Raw genomic sequence first — 12,895 nt, 5'->3', positions numbered from 1 at the left:
TTATGAATTTATTCCCTCATATTTAAAAAACAAAACTGTCAGCATAAAATTAGTTCTGGTGTGAGCATTTTTCCTTGATCCCTCAGTGAGAGTAAACTTGTCAAGGCCTGTCTGGTGAGCTGGTGAGCTGGTGGGCTGGTGAGAGGAGTCATTTTGCAAGATGTGAATTGCACTGGAGCCCTGAGTGTGGCTGAGGGAAATTTGAGTCGGGTTTCTGGACCAGGGGCAGGGTTGAGACGGCAGCAGACGAAGGCTGAAGATACTGTCTGGCATGAAAGACTAGGAGTCTAAGAATATGATCAGCAGGCATGTGTGTCCCTATGACAAAGTAGGACTCACTGTGGGGGACAGCAATGTTCATTATACGTATTCTGGAAACACAGCACCTTGTACTGTAGAACATCTGAAACCAGTGGCTGTGGTAGTGCAGGGGAAGAGTGGCATTGGGGGCTCACTCCAGCCATGCCAGCCACTCTTACTTTCAGGAGAATGGGAGTAGGAGAGAGGCAGAACATGGCCCACATGTCAATCATGATGGCTGCACCCACTATCCAGTTCATGAAAACGGGGGCCTCCTCTGCGTACTTTCAGGGGCAACTTTGCAGGAGCCTAAGATCCTATGTGAGCAGGCTGAGACCAAAGCCAATTAAAGTTGAGGGGTATTTCATGCTAGAGGCTGGAGACACCATGGGACATAAATTCTGATCCATACTGTGCTTTGACCTGGCAAACAGTCCTTGAAAATTTTAACTAATCAAAATAGAGGCAGGGCTTGGGTTTGATTCAGAGCATGGTGCCAAGTTGGTAAGTGGCTCCATCTGCCAGCCTCCCATGCTTGTCAACACAATTTGGTTGTGTCCCGCTCATTCATGGGTCCTTCCTTGGATTTTGCATGGCACAGCAACAATCCTTCTCCTGCAGTACTACATATACCCCAAAGGAAGCAATTCTGAGCTAAGCACTTGCATAGAGTGACAAATGCACAAAAAGACTTGTGTCAAAGAAAATACCCAAGGAAGAGAGCATGAGGCTATATGGTTCCATGAGAAAAGCAGCTTCACCAAATCTACCAATTAGCTCCCCAGGGAATTATTTAATCCCATCTTTCATTTAATTGAAGACCAGAACATTATCATCTCTGGCATGTGAAGAAGGCATCCAAAAGAAAATTAACAATAGTATTAATTTATCATTGATTCAAACATAACTTGAGCTCCCTAAATTACAGTTTCATTGTATTTGGGCATCACATCAAATCAAGCCCAGTGCACCTGTCTTTAAGAATGAAGAGATATGGCAGTGCGGCCGGGTTCCTTCCGCGGGACGAGGAGAAAGAGAGAGCGCGAAAGAGAGAGGATGTCTCTCTCAGACTGGCACCTGGCGGTGAAGCTGGCTGACCAGCCACTTGCTCCAAAGTCTATTCTTCGGTTGCCAGAGACAGAACTGGGAGAATACTCGCTTGGGGGCTATAGTATTTCATTTCTGAAGCAGCTTATTGCCGGCAAACTCCAGGAGTCTGTTCCAGACCCTGAGCTGATTGATCTGATCTACTGTGGTCGGAAGGTAAAAGATGACCAGACACTTGACTTCTATGGCATTCAACCTGGGTCCACTGTCCATGTTCTGCAAAAGTCCTGGCCCGAACCTGATCAGAAACCAGAACCTGTGGACAAAGTGGCTGCCATGAGAGAGTTCTGGGTGCTGCACACTGCCCTGCACAGCAGCTCCTCTTACAGGGAAGCGGTCTTTAAGATGCTCAGCAATAAGGAATCTCTGGATCAGATCATTATGGCCACCCCAGGCCTCAGCAGTGACCCCATTGCTCTTGGGGTTCTCCAGGACAAGGACCTCTTCTCTGTCTTCGCTGATCCCAATATGCTTGATACGTTGATGCCTGCTCACCCAGCCCTCGTCAATGCCATTGTCCTGGTTCTGCACTCAGTAGCAGGCAGTGCCCCGATGCCAGGAACTGACTCCTCTTCCCGGAGCATGCCCTCCAGCTCATACCGGGATATGACAGGTGGCTTCCTGTTTGAAGGGCTCTCGGATGATGAGGACGACTTTCACCCAAACACCAGGTCCACACCCTCTAGCAGTACCCCCAGCTCCCGCCCAGCCTCCCTGGGGTACAGTGGAGCTGCTGGGCCCCGGCCCATCACCCAGAGTGAGCTGGCCACCGCCCTGGCCCTGGCCAGCACTCCAGAGAGCAGCTCTCACACACCGACTCCTGGCACCCAGTCAGGGACACCCATCACCAGTGATCTCTTCAGCCAAGCTCTACAGCATGCCCTTCAGGCCTCTGGGCAGCCCAGCCTTCAGAGCCAGTGGCAGCCCCAGCTACAGCAGCTATGTGACATGGGCATCCAGGACAATGAGCTGAGCCTGCGGGCCCTGCAGGCCACCGGTGTGGACATCCCGGCAGCCCTGGAGCTCATCTTTGCTGGAGGAGCCCCATGAACTCCCTGCTTCCCCTAAACCCCCAGCAAGTTTCAGAGGCTGCTGCCCATGGGAGGCACTCATGAAGGTGCCTCCATCTCTCCCTCCCCCAATATACCTACCTGATGGTCAACTCTCAAAAAAAAAAAAAAAATGAAGAGATATGATGTTCGGAAGCCTTAATTTGAAATGCTGGGTGCATTTTTCATTGTTTATGCTTTAGCCATTTTTGCCTGGAAGTTGCTAGTGGTACAGTGTTTTATATAATGTAGTCTTTACGTCAAGCTTTCGAAAACATGCCAAGATTTACAAAGCAGGATAGCCATGCCCTCAAATGTTACTTCTAAAGTTATTTTCTTGACACTTTGAGATAAGCTAAAACTGCACTCCTGTAGCAGGGCTGGATGGTGTCCCAGTATCTCAGACACTTGTCTGGCCACCTAGAGTGTACCAGAGGTGGTTCCCTCTTTACAGGTCAGCGATGGGCACAGTGAGCTGATCTGTCGCCCCTGGAAGTTGCATGTGCAAGGGCTTCCCAGGCCCCCTCATGCAGAAGTCATCCCACCTGGATTGGGGAGTCATGTGGAGCTCACCAAACAGCTGTCAGAGAGCCCTGGCCTGGCCAGCAGGGCCCTTCTCACAGAGCTGTAACATTTCAATTTCAGTAAATTGTACTGGCAGCCAGCATGGGAGCAGATGCTCTGCGATGAGGGTTCAGGAAGAACAAACAGTACCTGCCGTCAAAGGATGGATAACCTACTCGGGATTCAACCAATATTGAGGAAAACATGGTAGCGAGTGAACAGAGCCTGGGACTGGAATCACTGGATTTGTGTTGGGCTCTGAAATCCTGTCACTTAGGGCAGTCTGCCTGACCTCTTGGCACTTCCGTGTCTTCCTCGTAACTGGAAAACAACAGTTCTTACCTGGTAGTTTCTTGTGAAGATTAGTGAGAGAATGGAGACACAGTGCTGGCATGGTGTCTAGAGCAAAGTAAACAGAGCTCAGTAAACAGTAGCTGCTTTAAGTGCCTCCTGAGTACTGGACGCTTTCATCTCTGTGATGTTCCATCAGCCCTATGATTAGGCCCCATTTACAGAGATGGCATCGCAAGGCCAGAGAGCTGAGGGGCTTGCTGGTGGTTGGTGGTTCATCAGCAGTACAGCTGCGCTGGACTCTGGCCCTTCTGACTCCAGGCTCAATGCTCTCCTTGTCCTGACAGAATTGGCCCTTGTAATGTCAAGATCATTGATTGAGAAGAAATACTCCAGCATCTTCGAAGCAAACACAACACTAATAACAATGATCTCTTACCTTTGTATAACCCCTTTAAATTTCCAGAGCACCTTCACATCTATTATCTTCGATCCCATCTGTTTCAAAGCGTATTCTTTTTGTTCAATGTGCAAAAATTACTTCTACCCGGACTTTTTCTGCTGCAAAGCTCTGGATGCACTAAAGTGTGTCAGGATTAATGTTCTGGATGGTGTCTTCTTCAGCCTAGGCAGGGAGTAGGATGCCTTTTCTTCGGGGTTGATGAGGCGCTGTTTCTATTTTGGGCTTTGGGTGGCTGTCCTACCCAGTGCACCTCGCTGGAAGCTCCTTTCTTGCTTTATTTCCTGAACTACAGGAGCATTTCCTACTTTCCACACTTCTTAAATTCATGTAGGGGTGAAGCAGAAGTCATGTTGGTAGGAGGCTTGGACTAATTGCTCATTCCTATGTCCTTTGTGTGTGTGTCCACATGCACCTGTGTGTATATTGGTTGTGCTCTCCAGTTGCCCTGTCTAATGAGGAAGGCTCAGTGAGCACTGATCACTAAAGTCTGGCTGATGATGTTTCTCAGGGCTCCCTTCCAAGAGCCCAAATGTTGATCCTCCTCGTGTTGCCTCTTTATCTCCTTTGCTTGGGGCTGCTCCCATTAATGTAGATTATATCAAATAGGTTCATTATATTTCTTCTCTTTGAGCAAGGTTATTTTTCAAACACTAAGCACAAATAATTATTCAGGAAACACTTTGCAGAAACGTTGGAGGAAAACGCTACAATCCAAAATCTATTTTGGAAGCTTTTAGAAAAAAACAGGAAATCTGACAGGGGTTGGGGGAAGCAGGTGCTACATTCTTTTCATGATAAATGCCTGTGTCCCCAGTGGGCAGGGGTGAGGGTGGGCTCAGGAGGCTATCTGACTAGTCCCTAATGGACTGAGAAGGCATTCCACAGCCTTTTTCAGCTCCAAACCAAAATGCCCTAGACTCAAGCACCTCTTACTATAAAGATAAGAATGAAAGGTCACATGTGCTGGTTCTCAGATTTGCAGGAAACAGAGCAAAGTCAGCAGTTAACTTAACGTCTCTGGAGGCCTCTGCCCCTCCCCGTGCTGAACTTACCATTTGGCACTAGTGCATGTGACTTTGGCAGGAGTTTCAATGACAAGACAATATCAGTGCATGCTGAACAAGCCATGTATGGGGTGTGGAGTGTTCCCAAAGCATCTTTGGAGGAAATATATTGAAATGTAAAGCCATCTGCTGAGTTGTTCTTTATTTGTTACCTTTGTTTTCTACTCACAAGTCACTAGATTTTTTTTTTTTTTTTTTTTTTTTCGAGAGAGGGTTTCATTCTGTTGCCCAGGTTGGAAAGTAATGGTGTGATCATATCTCACTGCAGCCTGAACCTCCCTGGCTCAGGTGATCCTCCCAACTCAGCCTCCTGAGTAGCCAAGACTACAGGCACACACCACCATACCCAACTAATTTTTGTATTTTTTGTAGAGATGGGGTTTTGCTGTGTTGGCCAAGCTGGTCTCAAATTCCTGAGCTCAAGTGATCCACCCACCTTGGCTTCCCAAAACGCTGAGATTATAGGTGTGAGCCACTGTTCATGGCTACAAGTCACTAGATTCTTAATGGAGAGGAACTTGAGGAATAATAAAACTGATAACAACAATAGCTGCCATTTTTCAGAACTTTCTGAGCCGAATGTTTCACATATGTTATCTCATTCACTTCATACCAATCCGGTGAGCTGAGCAGCATTACTACGTTCATTTTCTAGTTGAGAAAACCTACGTTCATTTTCTAGTTGAGAAAACTGAGTCCCCCAGTGGTGATGTCCCTTGTGAAAGGTAGGTCAATTGGTAAACAGCAGAGCTAATATTTAAACCAAACACTGCTTGACTCCAAATTCCATACTTACTGCACACCACATTCCTGTGCCACTTCTGTCCACTAGTCCCTCATCCAAGAGTAACCACTAATCTGATTTCCATGCAGAGATTAGTTATGATTGAATATGGTTGTCAACTATGCTCTTTGCTGTATAGAATTTCAGTGTGTGACTATGTCTCAATTTATTTATCCATTCTACCATTGATGGACATTGAATGGTTTCCAGTTCTTGGCTATCACAAAAAGTGCTTTTACGAATATAATATATAAACTTTTAAGATTGTGGATAAAATCACATCATCCATGCAGAAATCATATCATCTGTGAATAAGGTTTTAAGGGTTTTTTTCCTTTCCTTTCCAAACCTTACACCTTTTATTTCCTCCCTCCCTCCCTCTCTCTCTCTCTCTTTGCTTCCTTCCTTCCTTCCTTCTTTCCTTCCTTCCTTCCTTCCTTCCTTCCTTCCTTCCTTCCTTCCTTCCTTCCTTCCTTCCTTCCTTCCTTCCTTCCTTCCTTCCCTCCTTCTTTCCTTCCTTCCTTCCTTCCCTCTCTCTCTCTCTCTCTCTCCCTCCCTCCCTCCCTTCCTTCCTTTCTTCCTTTCTTTCTCTTTTTTTTTTTTTTTTTTCTGACAGAGTCTTGTTCTCTCATCCAGGCTGGAGTGCCGTGGTGGAATCTCAGTTCACTGCAACCTCTGTATCCCAGGTTCAAGTGATTCTCCTGCCTCAGCCTCCTGAATAGCTGGGACTACAGGTGCATGCCAGCAAGCACGGGTACTTTTTTTGTATTTTTAGTAAAGAGGGGGTGTTTCACCTTTTTGTCCAGTCTAGTCTCGAAGCCCTAGCCTCAAGTGATCCACCCACCTGGGCCTCCCAAAGTGCTGGGATCACAGGCGTGAGCCACTGCACCTGGCCTCCTTTCTTTCTTCTTCCTGATTTTAAAAGCCTTCCCTGTTTTATCATTAAAAATAATGTTTACTGTAGGTTTTTGGTAGATCCCCTTTATCAGATTAAGGAAATCTCTTTTTAATCTGAGCTAGTTAATTAAAAATAAATGAATAGATATTTTGAATTTTGTCAGATGTGTTTTCTCCATCTATTGAAAAACAATATTGTTTCATTCTTTTAATATGCTAATATGGTGAATGATAATTACGGTTTTCCTGAAGTTAAGCATTATATTCTTGGAATAAACCCAGCTTAGTCCTGATGTACAGTATTATTTTTTTTCATAAACTACAGGATGCATTTTGCTGATATTTGTGTAGAATTATTGCCTGTATATTCATGAATGAAGTTTTCCTATCACTTTTCTTTGCTGGATTTTTTGAGTTTTTGTATCAAAGTACAGTGTACTCATATAAAAAGTTGCGGAGCATTCTTTTTCTTTTTTTTTTTTAACTTTTTTTTCGGGTAGGGGACAGGTTCTGGCTCTGTCGCCCAGGCTGGAGTGCAGTGGGAGCAATCTCGGCTCACTGCAACCTCTGCTGCCTGGGCCCAAGCAATCCTCCCACCTCAGCCTTCTGAGTAGCTAAGATTACAGGTGCCTACCATTACGCCTGGCTAAGTTTTGTATTTTTTGTAAAGATAGCGTCTCACTATGTTGCCCAGGCTGGTCTCAAGTTCCTGAGCTCAAGCAATCCACTTGTCTCGGCCTCCCAAAGTGCTGGGATTACAGGTGTGAGCCACTGTATTCTCAAAGAGTTTGCATAAGATTAGATGATATGCTCTGTGAATGGTTGGTAGAACTTACCTGTAAAATCTATGCCCAGTGATTCTCTTTGTGGGAGAATTAGACAATCAGTTCACTTGTTTTAATGGTTATGAGCTATTTGGACTTCAAAATTTTTTTTTGAGTTGGTTATTTTTAAATGAATGTGTGTTTCTTCTAAGCTTCTGCTTCTTTATGCATTTTTTGGGATATAGTTTTTAATAGTACACTATTATCTTTATAGTCTCTGCTGGATCTCTCTGTATATCCCTCTTTTTATTTTTAACATTGTGAATCTCTTTTTTCTCCTTCCTTCCTTCCTTTTTTCTCTCTCTTTCTTCCTTCCTTCCTTTCTCTCTCTCTCTTTCTTTTCTTTCTCTCTTTCTTTCTTCCTTCCTTCCTTCCCTCCCTCCTTTTCCTCCCTCCCTCCCTCCCTCCCTCTCTCTCTCTCTCTCTCTCTCTCTCTCCTTCCTTCCTTCCTTCCTTCCTTCCTTCCTTCCTTCCTTCCTTCCTTCCTTCCTTCCTTCCTTCCTTCCTTCTTTCTTTCTTTCTTTCCTTCTCTTGACAAGGTCTCACTCTGTCACCCAGGCTGGAATGCAGTGGGGCAAACATGGCTCACTGCAGCCACGACCTCACAAGCTCAAACAATCCTCCTGCTTCAGCCTTTTGTGTAGCTGAGATTACAGCCATGAGCCACCACACACGACTAATTAAAAAAAAAAATCTTTTTTTCAACTTTAAGTTCGGGGGTACATGTGCAAGATGTGCAGGTTTGTTACATAGGTAAACATGTGCCCAAACTCGTTTTGAACTCCTGGGCTCAAGCAGTCTGCCCACCTCAGCCTCCCAAAGTGCTGAGACTATAGGCATAAGACACCATGCCCAGCTACAAGCCACTAGATTCTTAATAGAGAACACGATGAAGAATAATATTGATAACACTGATTAAAAACCATAGCTGTCTAACAATCCTGTTAGAAGTTTAGTCATTTTATTTGTGTTTCCAAAGAACCAATTTTTGGTTTTGTTAATCATCTCTGTCATACCTTTGCTTTCTATTTTATGAATGCCTGTATTTATAGTTATCTTTCTTTTACTTTCTTGTATGTATTCTGTTGTTCTTTTTCTAATTTCTTAAGTCGGTTGCTTAGCTCGTTAATTTTTAGCTTTTCTTCTCTTATGTTAATAAGCATTTGAGTCTCTACATTTCTCTTGTATTAACTTTTTCGCTGCATGCCGTAAGCCTTGGTATATGGTATTTTTATTATTGTCCTGTTCTAAATACTTTAAAATTTCTATTAATGATGTTTTAATCCACAGAGCATTTTAAAATGAGATTTTAAAATTCTAAGCTTATGTTTTTGAGTTCCAATTTAACTGCATTGTCATTAGATAACTATATCTATAGGATATTGAATATTTGAAAATCTTGATAGTTCTCTTATGGCCATGGTCAATTTTTGTAAATATTTCTTTTTTTTTTTTTTTTTTGAGATGGAGTTTTGTTCTTTTTGCCCAGGCTGGAGTGCAATGGCGCAATCTCGGCTCACCGCAAACTCCGCCTCCCGGGTTCAAGCGATTCTCCTGTCTCAGCCTCCCGAGTAGCTGGGATTACAGGCATGCGCCACCATACCTGGCTAATTTTGTATTTTTAGTAGAGACGGGGTTTCTCCATGTTGGTCAGGCTGGTCTTGAACTCGCGACCTCAGGTGATCCACCCGCCTCAGCCTCCCAAAGTACTGGGATTACAGGCGTGAGCCACTACACCCGGCAAATATTTCATTGTTATATGGACTTTACATATGTCCAATAAACCGAGCTTGCCGATTTTTTTATATTTTGACTTTTTTGTTTATCAATAAATAAAAGAGGTGTCTTTGAACATCTCTCACTCTGATGATGAGTTTAATTCCTCTATGTGTTCTATTGATTTTGCTTTACATATATGTAAGATTTTCTAGAATTGCTTCATCTTCCAGATCAATCATTTTGTTATTATACAATGGTCCTCTCTGTCTATATAATGCTTTCTCTATTAAAGTCTTTATTCCCTGACAGCAGAAAGCTTTCTTTTGGTTATATTTGTTTCATGTATATTTTACTTCCAACATTTCCTTTTCCTTATGTTTAAATGTGTCCCTTGTGAATAGCATAACTGAAGTTTAAAAATATCTAGTGTGACAATATTGGTCTATTATGTGATGAATTTAGTCTTTTTCATTCATTGTGGTGACTGATGCATCTGTATTCCTTTGTCTATTTGTTACTTTTTGCATCTTATTTATTCCATTTTTACTATGCCTATTTTCCTCTTCTTGACTATTAAAACTTTGAATTTTGGTTGCTTTCTTATTTCATTTTTTCTTCTACTTGTCTGGAAGTTATGCCATATTCTATTTCTGTTATTTTGTGGTTTCCCTCGAAATTTTACCATGCAAATCTACTAAACTCTAACATTAGAATCTCAACCCTCCTATCAAACCATTTAATAATTTTGTTTTCTTTTTTTTATTTCAACTGCTTTAGGGGTACAAGAGGTTTTTGGTTACATGGATGAATTGTATAGTAGTGCCGTCTGGGGTTTTAGTGTGCCTGTCACTCAAGTAGTGTACATTGTACTTAGTGAGTAATTTTTTATCTCTCATGCCTCACCCACCCTCCTCACTTTTGAGTCTCCTATGTCCATAATACCATTCTGAACGCCTCTGCATACCCATAGCTTAGCTCCCACTTATATGTGAGTAGAGGCCACTCAACCTTATTTCTTCTCCCAACTTTCATTCTATTGTTTGTATTTTGATTTTGTCCTTCAAACATTTTTATTTCCATAAATTAGATGTGGAAATTAGATGTCATTTTTATAGACAATGTTTGTTAATATGTATTTATTTATTTATTTATTTTTTTGCAGGATCATTTTTCTTCTTTCCAGAGTGCATTTTACAAATGTTTCTTTGGTTTGGGTCTGCCAGTAGTAAATTCTGTTTCTGTTTCTCTGAAAATGTTTTTATTTTACTCTCATGAGTGAAGATATTTTTGCTGGGTGGACAATTCTAGGATGTTATTTTTTCTTGGCACTTAGAAGGTATTATTTCACTGTCTCTTGGCTTTGATTTTTGCTGTTGAGAAAGTTGCTGTCAGTCTAACTGTCATTCCTTTGTAGGTGATACATTTTCTTTTTAAAATGCCTTTAAGAGATTCTGTTTGTTTTTGGTGTTCAGCATGCTACTTTCAATGTGCCTACAGTTGGATTTACTGTCTTTGTATTTTCTGGAGACTGTCATGATGCTTACTGTGTCAATGTACTCATTTTTCATCAGTTCTAGAAAGAAATCTTTTAATTTGTTCTCTCTCCCATTTTCTCTATTCCTTCCTCCTGGACCCTGATTTGCTGTTGAAACTTCTTATTTTATCTTCTGCATCTCTTAACATCTCTTTCACATTTTATATATTGTTTCTCTGTGCTGTATTCTGGGAAATTTCTATGGACCTATCTTCAAGTTCTCTAATTCTCTCTTCAGCTGTGTTTAGTATGCTATTTACTGCCACCCTTTGCGGTTTTTGAAATAGCAAAAAAAACCTATATTTTTTATTTCCAAGAGTTATATTTCTTTTTCAAATATGAATAGTCATATATGCCATTCCCTTCTGCTTGCCCATTTTTATGATTATATTGTTTCTTAAACAATTTATTTGTGGTTTTTCTCTCTTCTGATTCTGATAATTCTAATATTTAAAGTCTGCATGGGTTTTAATTTTTTATTTCTGTTGATTATCACTCATTACAATTTGTTTATTTGTGTGAATGATCTTTGTGAACTCATATTTGACTCATCTTAATCTGTGGAAAACTTGAGAGCTTAAATTGAGGATGCTTGCCTCAAGAGTGGATTTGTGTTTGCTTCTGTCAGGAGCCAGAAACACAATTACCCTGGACAAATGTCATCTCCTTTCAGGGTCTCCAGTCTGAACTGGGAATCTCAGAGTGAGCTTATCCTTTTTGCTATATTGCTGTTTGTCCTCAGAGAAGGAATTCTGCCTTTATGTGTACAGACTGTGTGTGTGTGTGTGTGTGTGTGTGTGTGTGTGAAGTCCCTGTGGAGGTTTCCCTTACTTCCAAAATCCTAGCAATGCCAATAAATTGTATTTTAGGAAGCAGATAGCTGTTTGAAAGCAGGAGGGCCCTCAAGACAGCGAATCCCTCACACTGTGGGAAGTAGAGGTTTGGGCCTGTTTTTGCATTAAATGGAGAGGGAGTATGAAAATCCAAGGAAACATGGAAACATTTCATTGTTATTAAAGCCACCCCAAATAAATGTTAGTTATTGTTTGTGGCACATAGTTTCCTACATCTCATCTTGTGATTGTTCTCATGCTCTCTTGTGGCTACAAGCTGTCCAATAACACCCTTGCCAATTCTACCCCATTCTGATAACAGTCCCCATGACCCAATTTGCACACTAGACCAAGTATAATGCTATATGTTATAATACTATAATGGACACAGGTACAAGGGAAGGGCTTGTGAACAAAGCTTGCCCCATTCAAGTCTTCTTCTGGAATTCTCCATATCAGAGGCAAAGAAGTCTGTCTTCTTGCATTGCAAATGGGATGCACGTAAGCCTGAGGTTTTTGGTGGCCATCTTCCATGCCACATGGAGAGTGTCCATCTTTAGCCTTGATTAACACATGGGTCTATTTCTGAGCTGAGACTGTAAGGAAGATATTTTAAAAATGATTATAAAGAAGGAGGGTTAGTCACTGACAGTACATACATTCAGAGGGCTACAGGAAGGCTCCCTTACTGTGCAACAACTGGGACCTAAACCTTCTGCCCCTTTGCCACCTTCAAGTCAGTAAAAGAGACGTGACTTTTAGCAAGTGCCATCACCCACACAATGCAAGTGACAATTAGGCCAATGCAGAAAATAAGACTTAGAACCTTTTGGAGTGGCTCCCTCTTTTTTGAGAATTAGCTCACTTCTACTTAAACCACAAAAATATAAACTTGCCAGTGAATCTGACTTCCTCGTTCCTTTGAGTTAGAACATCTGCAACATCAAAGTGAAACAATAACTCCTTCTGAAGCACAGGAAAATTAGTTGGAAACAGAACTATTCTGGTTTCAAGGGCTGTTAGAAGGGAAATGGGTCTAGTTATAACTAGACATAGAATTGGAAAATACCCAGAACTTTCTAACTTCTGAAAAAGGCAAGATCAATTGGCAAGTGTTTGATGTTTCAAAAATAATTTTTAAAAGCCTATTATTAAAGGACTCTTGGATTATGTCAGATATACAAAGAGGAGAAGAATGCAGCTCCAGATAATTTTAATGACATTCCAGGCCTAGGAAGGAAGGATTAATGCCTGAGAACACTCAGTTGGGTCAGCATTTCCCCCCAACCAATGCAGAATTGCTGCTATAGGATTAGGATGGAGGGAGAACATTAACAAAGGCTGTTCCAATGTAGATTAATTCAGTTATACAGTCAAGGGAGAAGCACCTACATCCCCTAATGTCACAAGTAACTTCTTTTTGTTATTTTTTGTCATTTTATTTATTTATTTATTTTTTATATTTT

At 41.9% G+C, this 12,895-nt stretch overlaps 1 pseudogene; it reads left to right on the top strand.

The window, feature by feature from the left end:
• Positions 1-1,274: 1,274 nt before the first annotated feature.
• On the top strand, positions 1,275-2,472 carry LOC105478183 (ubiquitin-like protein 7 pseudogene; annotated as a pseudogene).
• Positions 2,473-12,895: the final 10,423 nt, after the last annotated feature.

This window comes from Macaca nemestrina, chromosome 1 (genome assembly GCF_043159975.1).
Source record: "Macaca nemestrina isolate mMacNem1 chromosome 1, mMacNem.hap1, whole genome shotgun sequence".
Taxonomy (NCBI): Eukaryota; Metazoa; Chordata; class Mammalia; order Primates; family Cercopithecidae; genus Macaca; species Macaca nemestrina.
Note: the sequence above shows the minus strand (reverse complement) of the source record. Positions and strands in the feature narration are given on the sequence as shown.